General features: G+C 42.4%; 1 protein-coding gene across 1 annotated transcript in view; it reads right to left on the minus strand.

The window, feature by feature from the left end:
- MSRA (methionine sulfoxide reductase A) overlaps window positions 1–18,602 on the minus strand; it is a 223,944-nt gene that overhangs the window by 108,889 nt on the left and 96,453 nt on the right. The window lies entirely within an intron of this gene.

Below are 18,602 nucleotides of genomic sequence, written 5' to 3' on the forward strand. Positions count from 1 at the left end.
TTCTGACTCTTTCTGAAGCTGGAAACCACCAAAGAGTTTAGAAAAAATTGTGCAGATCTTATACCTGAGAACTTTAGACAGAAACCCATTAAAAAAAAAAGGATTTTTTTTTTGTATTTACTCTGAAAGCTTCTCCATCATAGATGATTTTTATTAAACTACTCTGACAGTTCTATTATAAACATAAATAAAACTGGGATCATTGTTTTCCTCCTGATTTACCCAAAACAAATCTGCAAAAAGCAGTAGAGGTAACCTGGTTTCACCAGAGAGCATCAAAGTGCAAGGAGGAGAAGGCAACAGAGAAAAGTTTGTGATGACAAACAGATACTCAGAGGGCAAAAAGGGAGCTGGGATGAAAATTCAGAATTAATTTGCACTAGACAAATCCTTCTAAGTCCATCAAAATTATTAAAAGAATTCTAGAAAGTTCTAAAAATGCCCAATGCTGATAAAGTCTTCAGGAGAAACTATTAAAGAGATTCAAAAGATAAAATTTTGACAATTTATATATCTAGAACAGGAATAAGACACATAATTAATTAAAATTATATTTAATAATTTCATTTACGGTACTTTCCCTCAAAGAGCTTTAGAAATCCTGCTATTTCTTTTAATTATAAATTACAGCCATTGCCCCTCTTCAAGTGATATTCTTGCAAGGTTATTGAATGAGGGGGCTAAAAATTTGCCCAGTAGAGATATTAAAAATTGAAGTAAGGTCAGAAATTGGGAAATCAGAAATTTGCAATCTTGGGTGCGTGGTACAAGTGTCTGCAAAGAGCAAAAAAGGAGAGTTCAAATCACAAAAAGTTACAAAATTGGTTGTCTGGTTGATAAAAAGATATTTAAACACCTGAAAACTCTGTTAATCAAAAGAGCTTGGAGGCAGAAAATCATCCTGGGAATTCATTTTTGCTTCGGCTCCTTGACTGTAAGTTTATTTTTCCCAACCACCATCATGAAGGTCCCTGCAGGGAGAAGAATTTTGCTCCATGCCCAGCATCATCAGAGGCTCTATTCCAGAATATCCCATTTCTGATGGTGGAGAGAAGAATTCCTCATTCCTGGAATCTGAGCACAAACCCCCACTTAGTGATGAGAAGAATTTTCTTAAGGACTTGTGAGAAATACACTGCACAAAGCCCATTAAGCACAGAACCAGATCAAACACCAGCTGAGGGACTTGTACAGATGCACGACCCAGGTCTGAGACCAGGTTTAAAAAATAAAGAGGAGCAGATCAATCACTGGCCTTTAATAAATCTTTACAGATATTTCTCCTTTTTTTTTCAGCCAACTTTTTAGACATTATTAATTCTCAATTTTAATGAATGGCTCTGCAAAGCTTAACCTCAAGAAGTCATGTAAAATGAATTATTACCATGATTAATTATGCTGGGATAAGCCAATAAGAGCAGCCTTTTTTTCAGCCACTAATACAATTAATTAAAATTAGTTCCAGTAAACAGTGCAGTGCTCACACAAAACAAAAAAGTATTTTTGCTTTTTTTCTTTTGGTAAAATGTAAATATCATCATTCACATTAGACCAGTAAAACCATTTCCCTCCAGTTTAAGCCTAATGAACATTCACTGTATTTGATTATCCATTATTACTGTTCAACCAGCCCCAAAACAAGAGTTTTCAACTACACATCACTTGTATCCTTTTTACATTCCCATTTAAAGGGGATCATTTCAGCGAAGAAGGGATTTTTAATTCAAGTGAAACTAGTATTCTGTGACATTTACTTCTCCAAAAAGGAATGACCAATTTGGATGACCAAAGAAGACAATGAGAAAAAAAAAACCTATTGTTAATTTATTAAAAAACCCAAAAGTCATGGAATTAATATATGGAAGTAATGTGGATCACTGTGCTCTCATTTATGGATTTGTACATCCCTAATACTTGGAGAATTCCTTGGAATTTAGGAACAACAACTCTGACAAAAGGAGGGGCACAAATTTCCTTTCTCACAGCTAACAAGCCTTGAAGATTTTTTTTTCTTACATTGAAATGAGCTCTGGTTTTGCTGCACTGGAAGATCCCATGGCCAAAAGCTGAAGTTACATAAATCCGACCTGGAATAAAATGCAGTTTTCTAACACTGAGGGGGAAATGCTTGACATTATTTATCTTCTTAGGATATCATTGAAATCACAGAAGGGTTTGGGTTGGAAGGGAGAATAAAGATTACCTCATTCCAACCCCTGCCATGGGCAGGGACACCTTCCATGATCCCAGGTTGATCCAAGCCCCATCCAGCCTGGCCTTGGACACTCCCAGGGATCCAGGGGCAGCCGCAGCTTCTCTTCCAATTCTATTCCATGGCTTCACCACCCTCACAGCCAGCAATTCCTTCCCAATATCCCACCTATCCCTGCCCTCTGGCAGTGGGAAGCCATTCCCTGTGTCCTGTCCCTCCATGCCTTGTCCCCAGTCCCTCTCCAGCTCTCCTGGAGCCCCTTTAGGCCCTGGAAGGGGCTCTGAGCTCTCCCTGGATCCTTCTCCTCTCCGGGTGACCACCTCCAGCTCTCCCAGCCTGGCCCCAGAGCAGAGGGGCTCCAGCCCTTGGAGCATCTCCGTGGATTCCTCTGGATTCATTCCAGCAGCTCCACATTTGCTTTTCTCAGCAGGGATAGGGAGCCCAGCAAATGACAACAGCCATATCCCACAAGGTGGAAGGCTCAAGCAGGACATTTGGAGAACCTCTGTCATCAGAGGGACCATCCTGCAGTGTATCCCTTCTGTAACCTCCACCCTGGAGCTGTTCCTGAATTGCCTTGATGGCCTGATGAGTGTTGGAGATGGTCCTGCTTCCCATGAGAACTTGGAGTAAAGATGTCCAACCCCAATCTCCAGGATCCTACTCCTTGACTGTAATTATAGCCACAAATCACAGCTCATTCTCATCATTCTCCATTTTAAATCAGAGATTTATTTTAGGTGAATCAGACCAGTCTGAACATACCGAGAAACTCTGGCATCTTAAATACCTTTAGCAGAATTTAGGAGTGATTTTACTTGCAAATACACAGTACTGGGAGCTGTCCCAGGTGCTGGGATTCGATTTCTTCCTTTGTCAATTGTTGGAACGGTCCCTCCATGGTATTGGATCATCCTGTAAGTGCCTCTCTCCCTACACTCACAGTGTCCAAGGACAGGCTGGACAGGGCTTGGAGCAGTCTGGGACAGTGGGAGGTGTCCCTGCCCATGGCAGGAGTTGGAATGGGATGAGCTTTAAAGTCCAGTGTGGAATTCTGTCATTCTATTCAACTAATTTTTTTAATAATTTTTTATATTTTTAAATTATTTTTTTATTATTATTCCATGTATAAATTTGCACAGATATAATTCCTGAGTTGGGAGATGAGGCAGGACAAACAGGACAAACATGAAGCCTCCCCACAAATGGGGTGAAAGCATGTGAGGGATGCCCCTCCTGTATTATGGGTCATACAAGAGCTCTCACACACTTCTTCAGCACCTGGAATGGTTCAAGGATCAGAAATGTGTGCAAATAATCATAACAAATTATCCTCTCTTATATTTTATCTCTTCCTAAGCCTTCCAGAAGTCCCGACTCTGCTATGGCCTGGCCCAGCTGTTATCAGTCACATGAGAGACTCTCCTTTACAAATCCACAGAATTAAAGATGGGATTAAAAATAAAAATAATACAAAAGAAACCCCACCAACTTGCATTTAGCAAGCTTATAATAAAAATTAAAAGATACTAATAAATACTGTGCTTATAAGCTGGTCTAAATCTATCCAAAATGCCCCGCAGTGAAGTCTTACATCAGTTATTATTGAAACATTAAATGCTTTTCTTCCAGGCTTCCAGCAATCAATTTAACTTTCAGTCATCTTGTCCCCATATGTGCTGCTCCTGTTGATGAAATGGCTATTAATAAAGGAATAGATGGCTATGAATCAAAGCAAGCTCTACTTAATCACATTAATCCAGAGTATGTTAAAGGCTTCAATTTTCTAAATAATTTTGGGCTTAATGCCTCTGAGATGGGCAGACTGCTCTATTGATGCAGCATCTGGTCCAATTTAAGCTGCATTGTGAAGGAGGAATTGTTAGGCCCTTGCAAAATTAAGGAAGACTGACAGTTTTAGGGATGCAACCAAAACTGCTACGGCTGAGACAAAAGATCCTGCAAGATATTGAAAAAGGGCCCGCGACAATTAAAAGGCAGCCCCTGCTCTGCAAATGCAGCTCCAGTGCTCAGTGAATTGTGTATGATTAACTTACTCCTCCTGATGGGATGAGCACTCCACACACTTCACCAGCGCCGTATTTTCCAGTCATTGAACATCCAACAGCTGCTGCTGTGAAATATGTTCACTTACCCATTACATTGGGATACCAATTAGGGAGGAATTATTTCAAAGGGAATGGCACCACCACCAACACTATCCTTGCAAAAGCAGAAATTTCTGGCTTTGGGATTTTTTTTCCCCCTGCCGAACGTATTTATTATTATTATTATTATTATTTTTGTAAATGGAGGAATTTTGCAATGAAATTAGATTTGCCTTGGCTTGTAGCACTGAAATGCTTCTGCATTCAACTCAGATTTTTTTTAAAAAGTATTTTAAATACTTCTAGGGGGAATAAAAACCTTCATTGGAGAAGTGGTTTAAAACGTTTTTCAAACATTTCTGTAGGAGAATGAGTTTTAAAACCCAATCTTCATAGAAAGTTGTCAGTGAAGGAGACAACATGGTACAGTCCATCTACATTTTAATATTAAAACTAACATTACATTTGCTAATACATTTTTATAATATTTAATATTAAAATTACAAGAGCTTCAGGGGCAGATATTTTGTCAGTAACTTGATTAGAAATTAAAAGTAAATCCAATGAACTTAGTGAATTTTCACTCCATATGTAAGGAATGAATGAAGCCGGAAAGTCACATTCTGCAGAGCTGTAAAGATCTGTCTGAAACCTTTAATTTCAATTAAAATAATGTTTGAGTTAAAAATACAGAGCAGTTTGGGGGGCAGACATTCAATGTAATATTAAATATTGCAAAATGTGGACAATTATAAGATGCCCAAAGAAGATTTTATATTACACACTGGAGCATCTATTTCATCTTACAGGACCTGAGAGGAATCACAACTTTAAAACAGAGATTGAAATTAAGAAAATATTCAGATCTATATTTCATCTTCAGCTGAATAAAATAATTTAGATGTATAAATGTCACCATCATATTTTCTGAAAAATCCTCTTTGCCCAGGATTTCTCTCCTGGGAAGCTGAGAAGCCTCAGAGAAAAAGGAAAACAATATTATCTCATTTGCTTCTCCTGTGTTTTGCTGCTTTGGAATGTGGTTAGGAGATTGTTTCTCCAACATGTGAATTGTTTTTACTTAATGACCAATAACAGTCAGGCTGTGTTGCGACTCTGCAAGGGTTACGAGTTTTCATTAGTATCTTGTTAAGCCTTCTGTAAGTATCCTTTCTCTATTCCTTAGTATAGTAAAGTATAGCATAATATAATATAATATATATTAGCCTTCTAAGAAGATGGAATCAGATTCATCTTTCCTCCCCACGACAGGGGACCCCGAAAATACCACATATAAACACCAAAATATATCAGCTAAAATTCTCTGTGACCCCAGGAGAGAAAACACAACTTCTGAGTTCCTTCCCCTTGCTGCCTGTGCTTTCCTCCAACACTCAGTCCCAGAAAAATCCATATATCCATGGATTTCAAAGCCCCTTAGAAGATAAGATAAACTATCTCCCTTTTTATCATGAGTGAGGACAATGGGCAGGAAGAGATGAAGGTCACCCAAAGTCAGCCTTGGAGCCAGGAACGAAAGCGAAGGAACTGAATCTGCAAGTAACAGCCCAGCTGCCCCTGCTCTGTTGTCCTGATTTTTTAAGATTTTCTAAGCCTTCTGATGTTTACATTCTTGTAGCAAACTTTCTCACACGCTTTCTGTACATAACTCATTGTTTTGCATTCTTTTATGGAGGAGGAGAAATCGGATGGACTGTTGGTTTGTCCAGTGTCATTGGAGAGGTGGCACTTTCACCCTCCAATCCACTGTCACTTTTGGAAATCTATCAATGTTGGAGTCAGAAAACAAACTTCCCTTTTTTTCACCTCGAGAACAGCAGAGTGTGTGCTTGTGTTGTTTCATGTGCTAGAGCAACACTGCTCCTCCTCCCATCCTGCTCCGAAGGGCTGCCAGGCAAATTCCAGCAGGGAACCACTGCTGAGGAACACCAGAGAGGCAGGAGCAGTGAAGGGGAGGAAAACAGATCCCAGCACATCCCCTGAGACACCTGTGCTGTCCTCAGAATGGAATGGGAATGGCTTTGGCTGCTGCCAGGGAGAAGCTCCATTCCCAGGAAGGGTTTCAAAAGGGGTTTTATGGCCAGCAGGGGAAGGGGGAAGTTCTGCCCCTCTGCCCCTCTCAGGTGAGACCCCACCTGCAGAGCTGCCTCCAGCCCTGGGGCCAACAGCACGAGGACCTGGACCTGCTGGAGAGAGTCCAGAGGAATCCACAGAGATGCTCCCAGGGCTGGAGCCCCTCTGCTCTGGAGCCAGGCTGGGAGAGCTGGGGGTGCTCACCTGGAGAGGAGAAGGATCCAGGGAGAGCTCAGAGCCCCTTCCAGAACCTAAAAGGGCTCCAGGAGAGCTGGAGAGGGACTGGGGACAAGAGATGGAGGGACAGGACACAGGGAATGGCTTCCCACTGCCAGAGGGCAGGGATAGATGGGATATTGGGAAAGAATTTTTCCCTCTGAGGAACAATTCCCTGTGAGGCCCACAGGGTGCCCAGAGACGCTGTGGCTGCTCCTGGATCCCTGGAATCATCCAAGGCCTGGTTGGACGGGTTTTGGATGAACCTGGGATCATGGAAGGTGTCCCTGCCCATGGCAGGGGATGGGGTGGGATGAGCTTTAAGGTCACTTCCCACCCAAACCCTTCTGGGATCCCAAAGAGATTGGTGTTGTTGATGTGACAAGCACAGGGGCAGTTCAGGGATTCCTGAAAGAGGTGAGAAAAGAGGGAGTTATTTTCTGAGAACTCTTTGAAAATGTGTGCAAAGTTGTATCTTCTCTTTATGGAACACACAGGGAGCAGGAGCTGTAATGGGTAAGTTGTTCCTCAGACTCTGGGCCATTCTTGTAATGAAGAGCTGTTAAATAGACCTGAGTACAAATAAATAACCACTTGTCGTGCCGCTGATTTATAAAGAACTCATTTCTAGGTGTAATTCTATGGCAACAGCTTTTGTAAGGCACTCTTTGACACTGCAGCAGAGCTCCTGTTTAACAATTCAAATGCAGAAAAGATGGGAATAAAGGAGGCAAAAAGCAACTCAGTGAGATCCCTGCTTGCAGCTCAATTGTTTTGATGAATTCTGCCCTCACACGTTATATGAACATCTCGTGTGCAGACAAATCCTGTTTCATGGGAACAATGGGTGTGCATGGAGAAAAGTCCATTATCATATGGAAAATAAAGGAATTAGAGGAGAATCAGAGGCGATAAATAGATGAATATGCAGGGAGACACTCGGCTTTCCACTCAGTTGGTCTGCAGGATTTGCCTTCCATATCTGCTGTGACACTGATTATTCCTGCACTTGGGTGGATCAAAACTGCCTGGAAGAAAAGCAGGAGCAACAAATGCAGTTCTGCTGCAAAGCTGTGCCATTTTTAATTCATTATTTTATTTTCCAGAGCTGCCTGAAATAGTCATCCCTCAAGCAGGCCATAGAAATTATTCTCTTTATTATGCAAAGTTCCATAAATCTCAACTGCTGTACATGAAAGATACTGCTAATCTTTAGAGACTTGGGTTGGAGTCTGTAAATTTTTTGGGAAAGACCAGGAAAAGTATTTTGCTCTTCCTAGTTAATTAGATCTGGAACTGTGGGAGCTGGTCGCAAAATATTGCCAAATTTTGGTGTGACAGTTCTTGGTTCAAACACCTGCCCAGGGCATTTGCAGTCTGGATCCCAAAGGACTCTCAAAATAAGAGAATATTCTGTTGAAAGTCTCTTAACTCCAGGTGTAGGGGAAATGCTCAGGAAGCACATTCCTCACATGTCCTGGTAAAGCCAGGCCACTGCTGAGACCCAAGTGTGAGATTATAAAATTATAAAATCATCACGGTTTGAAAAGCCCCCCCAAGATCATCAAGTCCAACTGTTCCCCAGCATTGCCAAGGCCACCACTCATCCATGTCCCCAAGTGCCACATCCACGTGGCCTTTAAATCCCTCCAGGGATGGGGACTCCACCTTGGCAGCCCCTTCCAATGTTTGACCAGTCTTTCCATAAGGAATTTTTCCTAATAATCATCCTGAACCTCCCCTGGCACAGCTTGAGGCTGTTTTCTCTCCTCCTGTCCCTGTTCCCTGGGAGCAGAGCTCAACCCCCCTGGCTGTCCCCTCCTGTCAGGGAGTTGTGCAGAGCCACAAGGTCCCCCCTGAGCCTCCTTTTCTCCAGGCTGAGCCCCTTTCCCAGCTCTGTTCCCTTCCCTGGACACCAGGAGCCAGGTAAGAAGTTTGTTTTCTTCTACTGCTTGGGGCAATCTTGGCAGGGAGAAGAAGAGGAGACAGAAAGGAAAGGTCCTGGAATCCATTCCCAGAGTTAACATCTGGGCTGATGCACCTGGCAGCAGCTTCATGCCAGGTACACTGTGGGAAGCCAAATCTCTGCTTTTCCCTGTGCAAGAATCTCGTTTGCTTCTATTCCCACATTTTGGATTATTTGGATTATTTGTGTATGGATTCCATTTTCCCCTTTGGATTACATATTGCTGCACGTTTAGTAGAAGAAGGAAGAAGGCCCTCTCTCCACCCAAAATCTGACCTAGTTAATACAAACTGGATCCTACTTTCCTTTTGCTTCCCAGCCTAAATTCAGCTCAGACTAAAGACACCAGATCCCAGCCTATACATTTCCATTTAATTTTAGCTTCACCTAAAGACTTCTGACCGGCTCACAAAGGCAGATGGGACATGAGGGGAGAGCTCATTACACATTGCTCCTGTCTTTGAACACCTCTGAACACCTGCAGAAGGGTTGAGCTGGCCCTGAACACAGAGCAACGAGGCAGGAGAGAAAATGAAACCATTTGTTAAAACAAAATAAATGAAGCGGTGAAAAATAATGGTCCCATCTGCACCTACCACTGGTTCAGGGTCAGCTCTGCTGGAGCTAAAAATTTCAAAGCAGAAGGATGGAATAGAATCCTGACCACTTCCCCCACCATCACCAGCCCATTCAGATAATAATAACAATAGCAAAAAATGTCAATATTTAGCACTCTTGCAATGCTTTGTAGCTTCAAAACATTGCAGAAACAGGGCAGGATCAGTGAAAGTGGAACTTCTTTTTCCAAGGTCTGTTTGCTCCTTGGTAGCCACATTTTTATCTTATCATCCTATTAACAGGCTGAGAGAAATTTCTTCCTGATGTAACACCATTAACATCAGCAGAATTATGTCTAGGATCAGTTTGACCCAATTTATTACTTTTTTAGGAGATGATAAGTGTGCTATAATGGTGTTCCATTTGACTTGGAACAAAGAATTTTCACAGCATTCAGCAGAGGGAATGACATGATTAAGCCTTGTGTCCTTTCCAAATAAAAATCTAAGCCATTATAACACAAAAAATCAGTAAGTGAGAAAAAAATAAAGGGAAAAAAAGAAGTAAACAATGTGTAATTATGACAGTCAGTGATAATTTAAACTTTCAGTTTAGCCCATGGTACCTGTCACCTCTCAGGATGAATAAAACAAATTTGTAGCCAGGATAAATCAGGATCTCCTTAATCCCAGGTCACGGACCACCTTTTTGCTTTCTACAAGACACTGACAGGAGGGTGCAGGGAGGTGGTGTCACTCTTCTGATGAAACAAAACATCCTCCAGCTGCCTCAGGGAGGTTTAGGCTGGATATTAGGAACAATTTCTTTATGGAAAGGGTTATCACACGCTGGCTCAGGCTGCCCAGGGCCGGGGTGGAGTGACCATCCCTGGAGTGTCCAAACAATGTGTGGATGTGGCACTTGGGGACATGGTTTGCTGGTGGTGCTAGCTGATGTTTGGACTCGATGATAATCAGATTTTTTCCCAGATTTTCCAGCTTTTCCTGCTTTACTGATTCCATGCATGGAGGCCATGAAGTACCAGCAACAGGAATGCAGCTCCGTTTTTCATGGTTTACAAGATCCCTGAGAGGAAGGACTAACCCCATCCATATCATGTGTCGCAGACATCTTTTATGAAAAATCCTTTCCTTAGGATTTTTTCCTCTCGAGCAGCTGAGAGGCCTCAGGAACAAAATGTAAACTTTGATTATCTGCTGCTGTGGAATGCAACAGGTGGATCTTTGATTGGTCCATGTTGGATGTTTCTAATTAATGGCCAATCACAGCCCAGCTGGCTCAGACAGAGAGCTGAGCCGCAAACCTGTGTTATCATTCCTTCTTACTCTATTCTTAGCTAGCCTTCTGATGAAATCCTTTCTTCTATTCTTTTAGTATAGTTTTAATGTAATATATATCATAAAATAATAAATCAAGCCTTCTGAAACACGGAATCAGATCCTCATCTCTTCCCTCATCCTAAGACCACTGTGAACATGGTCACAATCATGATCCGGTGAAACCCCAGTAACAGCCTGGGAACCCAAGGACAGCAGAATTAAAGCTGTTTTCCATTCCCTTCCTCTCTACTCCAACCCAGGCAGTGACATTTCTGTACACACTGAGATCATGGCTTTTCATATTAATTTTAATTCTCCTAAGCTTTGATTTCTCCAACTGTCTGCACAACCTGCTGTCTTTTCTCTCAGTCTAACACAACACTTTGGGAGTAAAGGACCTTCTTTTTTTCCTCTGCTTTCCCCACCAGGGTCCCAGTCCACGCCAAGTCCAGCATTCAGAACATTAAACCCACTTTTTTAGCATTTTTTGTTCTGCTGCTGCACTCCCTTTGCAGAAAGCAAAGCTTTCCTAGATTTTATGGAAATGTGACATTAGGAGAGAATCACTCGAAGGCATTTCAGCTACAATTAACATTCTTCACTCCTCAGAAAGAAAATAAAAACAGCTCCTAATTGAATCACTTGACTGAGTAAACACTGGATTAAGCTGAGAGGGGAAGGAGTCGACAAAAAACTGCAGTTGGACAAATGTTGGGATTTGGGTTTGTTTTCCCAGGAACATTTGATGTGTGTGGACACACTGTGGGCACATGTGGGAACACAGACACTGCCACTGCCACAGAGCTTTTCTGGGCTCAGTAACAGGCACAGAAATGTCTCCAGGCAGAGAAACCTCATGATTCCTTCTTGATTCTTCCCGGACAGAGCATTCCTAGGATCCATGGATTTAAAAAGGGTGGTTGGGAATTTCAGTACAGACAAAACATCTCAGAAGGGTTGAAAGCAAGAGCGGGGCAGTGCAAAGAGTGCACTGAGCTCCTCAGAGCAAAATATTTCCTGCTAAGTACAAGTCTAAGAGGAGTCCTGGCTATATAGAATCATGGAATTAGAATGATTTGGGTTGTAAGAGACCTTAAAATTCCCACCCCTGCCATGGCTAGGGACTCCTTTCCCCATCCCAGCTTGCTCCAAGCCCTGTCCAGCCTGGCCTTGGACACTGCCAGGAATCCAGGGGCAGCCACAGCTTCTCTGGGAATTCCATCCCAGCTGCTCAGCATTCTCAGAAGGAAGAATTTTCTTCCCAGTATTATCCCATCTAAACCTACTCTGTCACTGTAAACCCATTCCCCCTTGTCCTGTCCCTCCAGGCTCTTGTAAAAATTCCCTCTCCATCTTCCTTGTAGGCTCCCTTCAGATACTTCTGAGTGTTTTCCTTTTGCTTTTAACAAAGAAGCTGCTTTGGAAGACAAACAGGACAATTCTTCAGCTGATTTTTAAGAGCTCCAAGAGGGTTCCATCTAAGGCAGGCAGCTTCTCCTCCTTTGGAAGGACAAATTTAAGGTCAGCCTGGAGATGTGGACAAAGCAACCAGCCTGAGGTGACCTCATCCACGTAGAAATCAGGTTTGCTCTGAGTGCTGCAGGAACCAGATCACCTTAAGGTCCCTCCCTAATTCACAGTTTGGTAGACTCAGTAAGTGGTTTTGTAGCTTATTTTTACTTTACAAGTGTCTCCAGCGCAAAAACAAGAAGTACTTCAAGTACAAGAAGTACAAGAAATACAAAGAGTAAGGGACCCCACTGGCTGCCATAACAACAGTGAGCTTGTTGATAACTTCATTTTCACCAACACACCAAACTGTTCTAGTGCTGGTGGCCACAGTTCACATCACAGTGTTAATCCTGAGTAGATGAATAACAGCAACTATTTGAAGTACTGGGTAAGAAACAGCACGTCCTGACAGCAGCCTTGTGCATAAGTGATATTTTCAGACCTCCTGTGGCAGTTCTGTCTTTTTATTCCCCCATTACCTTGTTTTTTCACCACTTCCCAGCTCACCTATTGCTCTGAGCCCTACTGATGGTACAAAGGTACAGCACATCACTACGGAATACTCATAAATAAGGGAAGACTATCAGTAAAGGAAATTTTTCCTTCCTCCTCAGAATAAATGCTTAATTTCCAGACATGTTGATTTGTAGCTGCCAGGAATTAACCTTTAGCAAAATATCCTTTAACAAGTTCTCTTTGAAACTTCCTGCACGGGCTCAGCACTGGAGTTAATGAACCCCCAATTTCCCCTCCTATTTGTGAATGCCAGGAATAAAATCATATTAAAGAGGTGGATAAACAAATTGATACGGAAAAGGTCATCAGTGATGATTAAAGACTAAATCATTAATACCTGGAAGCTGGGAGGTAAATGAAGACAGAACTTGGTCTGGTTTGGGTGGGAAGGGACCCTAAAGTTGATCCAGGTCCAGTTGACCCTAGCCCAGGCTGATCCAAGCCCCATCCAGCCCAAGTCATTCTGATTTCTGCTGCAGTAGATTCTTAGATCAGCTGCATCCTTGGTGTGAATCAGCACAGCAGGTACATTCCAAACAGTCCAAGATCCTCCCTTCCTTTTATTCCTTTTCTGACATCCTATACCCAAGGAATTTCCAGAAAAGTAGCTTAAATTAAAAGGGGATTTGGTTCCCAAGTGAAGGGCAAAATAAACCTTTGAGTGACCCAGTTATCCCAGCAATGGCCAAGGTATTCCATTAAACATCCTGGGGTCAGGAGAAGAGTGATTCACCCTCCTTCCTGTCCCTGTTGTAGGAGCAGCCAGGTCCCAGACACAATTTTTGGAAAGGGTTTTGAAGTCAATGAGCAAAAACCAGCAGGAGACTGAGCTGTACCTCAATTATCTTTTGTCAGAAACATTTTGGGTGCCTTGTGGGTGATCCCTGGGGCTCTGCAGGCAAAAATCTCTGCTGCAGTGTTAAAAAGAATTAACCGAGTCCTACAAATCATTTAAGAGAGGGGCTGTGCCCTATTATTGTGGGGAAGTTGCCCACAGATGGAAATGGTGGAATTTCCATAGTTCTGGGTGTTCAGATAAAAATTGGATGAGTCTTTTCCATTGCTTACACCCAGGGCTTCCAACCTGAAAGACACAAAGGGATGGATTCTACTTTGCAATAGGTTTTGATGTTTCATCCAGAAGTTTGCAGGTGCCATCCTACACCTCCTCTAATCCCATCTCCACAATCTGCCCTTCTTTAGTGACCAGAGCTTCTGAAAGGCTTTTGTTTCTTTTGTCTCCCTGCAAAAAATTCACCTACAATGGATGTGCTCAAATCTTAGCCCACAACAAATCCATGAGGAAATCCAGGAACACCCCTGAGCTCTGGCTTTCCCCAAAATCCTTCTCCAAATATCCTTTAGATTGCTGTTGCTGCAGTGCATGACAGCCATGAGGATCCAAAGGTTTTGCCTTTCCTTTCACTGAATCAAGTTCTTGTCTTCCTCATGGGCCAAATTCTCCTCACCTGGAGGAAGCTCAGGTAAAAGTGTGAGTGTCTGCAAAGGTGAGACAACTTCTCTATCAAAATTTACTTATTAAAAGCTGAACTGCAACAGCTTGGGCACAGCTGAGCAAATAGAAGTTAAACTACAGTGGTTTGATAATTTCATTATTCATCCAACACCTAGAAATTGTGCAGGTCACTTGCAGAATTATTCAAAATCTTAATTACCTCAGTGAGACAAGAGTTAATTTCTAAAGTTTTTTATGCCAGCACAGGAAGATGTTCCATAAAACAAGCAAGTCAGAGGGGGTGATGTTTGCACAGAGTAATTGCAGCGCTCTCCCAATTTCAGGAAAAATACATTATCAGGCATATCCACACTGACACCACAGCATTTCAGCGCTGTGCCTGAAAGGAAGGAAGATATCACCTGGGAGAATGAGCAGCAGGAGCAGCAAAAGAACAGGAATACAGCCACAGTAAAGAAGAAAAGCAGGAAAAATACCAACATGTTTCATCACCTGCTTTAATTCCAGAGTCATGGTCTCCCAAGAGCTGCAGCTTCTCCCTGGTTTCATAGACAGTGGTTTGGCTGGAAGAGACCTTAAAATCCATCTCTTTCCACCTCCTCTGCCATGGAAACTACCCCAGGTTGCTCCAAGCCCCATCCAGCCTGGCCTTGGACACTTCCAGGGATCCAGGGGCAGCCACAGCTTCTCTGGGCACCCTGTGCCAGGGCCTGCCCACCCTCGGAGGGAAGGATTTATTCCCAATATCTACCACGTGTAGTAACCACCAGTTCTGGCAGCACAGTCTGAACACAGACTAACCGCCTTTGTAGCTTATTTTTTCTTTACAAGGTCTCCACAGCAAAAAACCAAAAAGCAGGAACCCCCCCGCCACCAGCCACAACAGCAGCACTGAGCTTTTTTATAACACCATTTTCACAAACACAGCGTGTTCTGATAGTTAAAAAGAAGCAGCTCTGTGCTGCATCCTCTGTTTTGAAGCCCAGTGACACGGGGAACATCTCGGCCCAATCCTGCATGGAGTCTCCTGTGAAAATGAAGCTCCTTTGGGAGCTTCCTGTAGGCTCCAGGTCAGAAGATTTTGTCTTTGACTTGCTCTGTAATGGCTCTTTCAACCTCTGGGGCTGCCACATTTTCATCTTGTATATATCTTTAATAAAGCAGAAGACGGGAAAGATGGAAACAACACATCTCAGTGGAATACAATTCAAATAAAGTTGTTAATAATAAATAATATATTTGGAATTTATATTGCTGCTACAACCCAATCCTGTGATTGTGGGCAATGCTTGGATAAACAGATGAAAGGAGCAGAGGACAGCAGTGAGGCTATGAGGATTTTAAATTTGCTACGAGGCACAATCAGGTATCTAAATAATAAATATCACTTAGGTTTCTTCAAGCCTGAACCAGACAAGACATTGACCCTGAGAAGTCAAATTCTGAGATGGAAAATGAACTCAGCCTTGATTACAGATGGAGCAGAGCTCCCTCAGCAGAGCTGCTGCCATCCCTTGTGGACAAGGAGCTTTTTGTTTTTCAGGCAATGGCAAATTTACTTATCATTTCTTTACCACAAAAAATACATATTTATTCTGCCTTTCATTTTTAAATGACAAATTTACAGACTCCATTCCTGCATCCTGCATTTTAAGGTGTAATAAAGTTTTCTTGGTCAACTTCTCTGCTGAAAAATAACCATGTATCAGTAGTGTCAGCTTTGAAAATTTGGAGGTAGAGCTGCAGAAGAGCAGGTAAGTGAAATTCAGTGCATCTGTTGGGTTCTTGTTGCCAAGGTTTTATCGTTACAGCAGCATCTGCCATCACCTTTCCAAATTATTTTTGAAGTGAAATTGCTACATCCATTTCATTTCATGACTTAGCAATTCAATGGAGGACAAATTATAGTTTCTAGGGTCATATCAAGGTTTAGATGCACATCCAGGAGGACCCTAGGATGATAATCTCATGATTGCAGAGACACAACTTGTTCCAACTGTTCTAGTTAAGAAAAATTACAGATTTTCTACAAAATCCTGTTCTTCAATTGCTACAAAAAACACAAAACAGTAATTCCCACATTTCATGACATTAACTTTGATTGATGCAGTATTTTGTACTTTGGCTGACCTTTCCTTCCTTTCTCACAGGTGAACTGGGGGGGAAAAAAAGGGGAGAGGTGGAGCAATTGGCCAATCCTATCAAGGCACAGATCAAGGGCATGGTGAACACTGAGATTCTTCACAGTCATTAAAATTCCTATATCCTGTTCTTATAAGGATTTAAAAAAAAAGACCAGACAAAGGCACAACAGGAATCTATTCTCTTGACAGCAATTTAATAACAAAAGAAAATGTTCTGAGCCACTCTCATTACTGCTTGGAAACTTTAATCTTGAGGACTTAGTTCCTGTCCATTGAAACCTTCAGATCCCTTTTTACAAGCTGCAGAAAGGGAAGGGAATGTTTGTAGTTTAATTATACCTTTAAACACTTTGGAGAGCCAGAGCCACTTTGGAAGAGTGCTGTAGTGTCCAGCTGAAGGGTTCTCCAAGGAATGCAAGGCCATGCCGGAACATCAGGAGAGTCACAAATTCATCACAGTCCTGCTGCTCTGGAGCCAGGCTGGGAGAGCTGGGAATGTCCACCTGGAAAGGGCTCCAGGGAGAGCTCAGAGCCCCTTCCAGGGCCTAAAGGGGCTCCAGGAGAGCTGGAGAGGGACTGGGGACAAGGCATGGAGGGACAGGACACAGGGAATGGCTTCCCACTGCCAGAGGGCAGGGATAGATGGGATATTGGGAAGGAATTCTTGGCTGTGAGGGTGGTGAGGCCCTGGAATAGAATTCCCAGAGAAGCTGTGGCTGCCCCTGGATCCCTGGAAGTGTCCAAGCCCAGGCTGGATGGGGCTTGGAGCCACCAGCCTGATTTAGGTGAGGAACCCAAGTCCAAGAGCTCTGGTTATCTCTGTAATCAATGGACAATAACTGCAATTTCATCATCAATTTATATTTTCTGCAGGACACAGGGAATGGCTTCTCACTGCCACAGGGCAAGGATGGATGGGATTTGCGAAGGAATTCAGGAATGTGGACCTTGAATAGAATTCCCAGAGAAGCTGTGGCTGCCCCTGGATCCCTGGAAATGTCCAAGGCCAGGTTGGACAGGGCTTGGAGCAGCCTGGGATAGTGGGAAGTGCCCCTGCCCATGGTAAGGGGTAGAATGGGATGAGTATTTAGGTCCCTTCCCACCCAAAATCATTCCAAGATTCTAGGATTCCATGAACATAGCTGATAGTTTGTCACAGGACTTTCTTCTTAGGGAAGGTCAAATCCAAGAAGCCAAGAACTTTCCTATATTACATTTATTTCTCTATTGCTACCAACAACTCCTGAAAAATTCCCATCAGATTTCCCATTGTTGGCATTAATATCAACAGTTCATGCACAAATATGTAAAATTAACCCCACATTACCCAGCCAAACCCTCCCCACACCTTTCCACTCTTAAATAACAACATCCCAACCACCACCCTGCTCTGGGCTTATGGAATTAACTTGGGAAATCACCAGCTGACCACAGGACCAGGAGGTAAGAGAGCAAGAAATTAATTTTCCCTTTCTCCACTCTCTTCCATCAGCTGTTTAGAAGCCTTCCAGGCGACCTTTGGAAGCCAAGGCGTTTTAAGGAGAATTGGAAATCCAATATGGAAGAATCAGTCAAAAGAATAATTCCTACGGAAGAGGCAGTAGTATTTCTCAGAAAAACATGGATTTTCTACTTAGGAGATGTGAAACAACTTCACAGCCAAATATTTTACATAACTCAGAGCAGAAACAAAGTCTCTGTGGCACATTTTTATATTGAATTGTTAACTATTAGAAATTGTGATTTGTGCATGAGAGAAAACGCCTCAGAAAGATGAGAATTGACAAGATTATAAATTGGTTTAATTCACTGAATCTCAGCCTTCTAACTAATATCATATAATAACCAGACATGCTTTATTTTTCTCTACATTCCAGTCACTGAAGATAAATAAAGAAAACAACTGAAAGCAAACCCAAATGACCTGCTCACATGTGAACAGCCTGAACCACAAGCCTATAAACGACCCTGTTTTTAAGGAAATCATCGTTAGCTGCGTATTTTATATGGTAATTGTACATCCCCAGTTTATGAATAACAACAGCAGAGTTCTTCCCTTCTGATTTCAGTGCCACTTGAGCTATGCAGATTTCTAAAAGCTTATGAATATACACAGCAACAGAATTGTTCTGAACATCTGTAAGCAAAATATGAAAAGCTGTTTGGTGCTGAATGAACATCCTGGGTTGTCTAATGCTGGCCAAAAATGGTGTATTTATGTATTAGGAGAACGCACTGAAAATAGCTCCAAATCCTGCACACACTCCAGAAGGCTTTTTCAGATTGTCCTCTGTATGGCTGTCACCAGAAAATGGAAAAAGAATTTTCCATTCCATTCTAATCAAATTTAATTTCCCTTCCCTTCCTCCATAAAATGGAAAAATATTTTTCCATTCGATTCCATTCAAATTTAATTCCCTTTCCCTTTCCTTTCATCTTCCTTTTCCCTTTCCTCTTTC

This window comes from Geospiza fortis, unplaced genomic scaffold (genome assembly GCF_000277835.1).
Source record: "Geospiza fortis unplaced genomic scaffold, GeoFor_1.0 scaffold106, whole genome shotgun sequence".
Classification (NCBI taxonomy): domain Eukaryota; kingdom Metazoa; phylum Chordata; class Aves; order Passeriformes; family Thraupidae; genus Geospiza; species Geospiza fortis.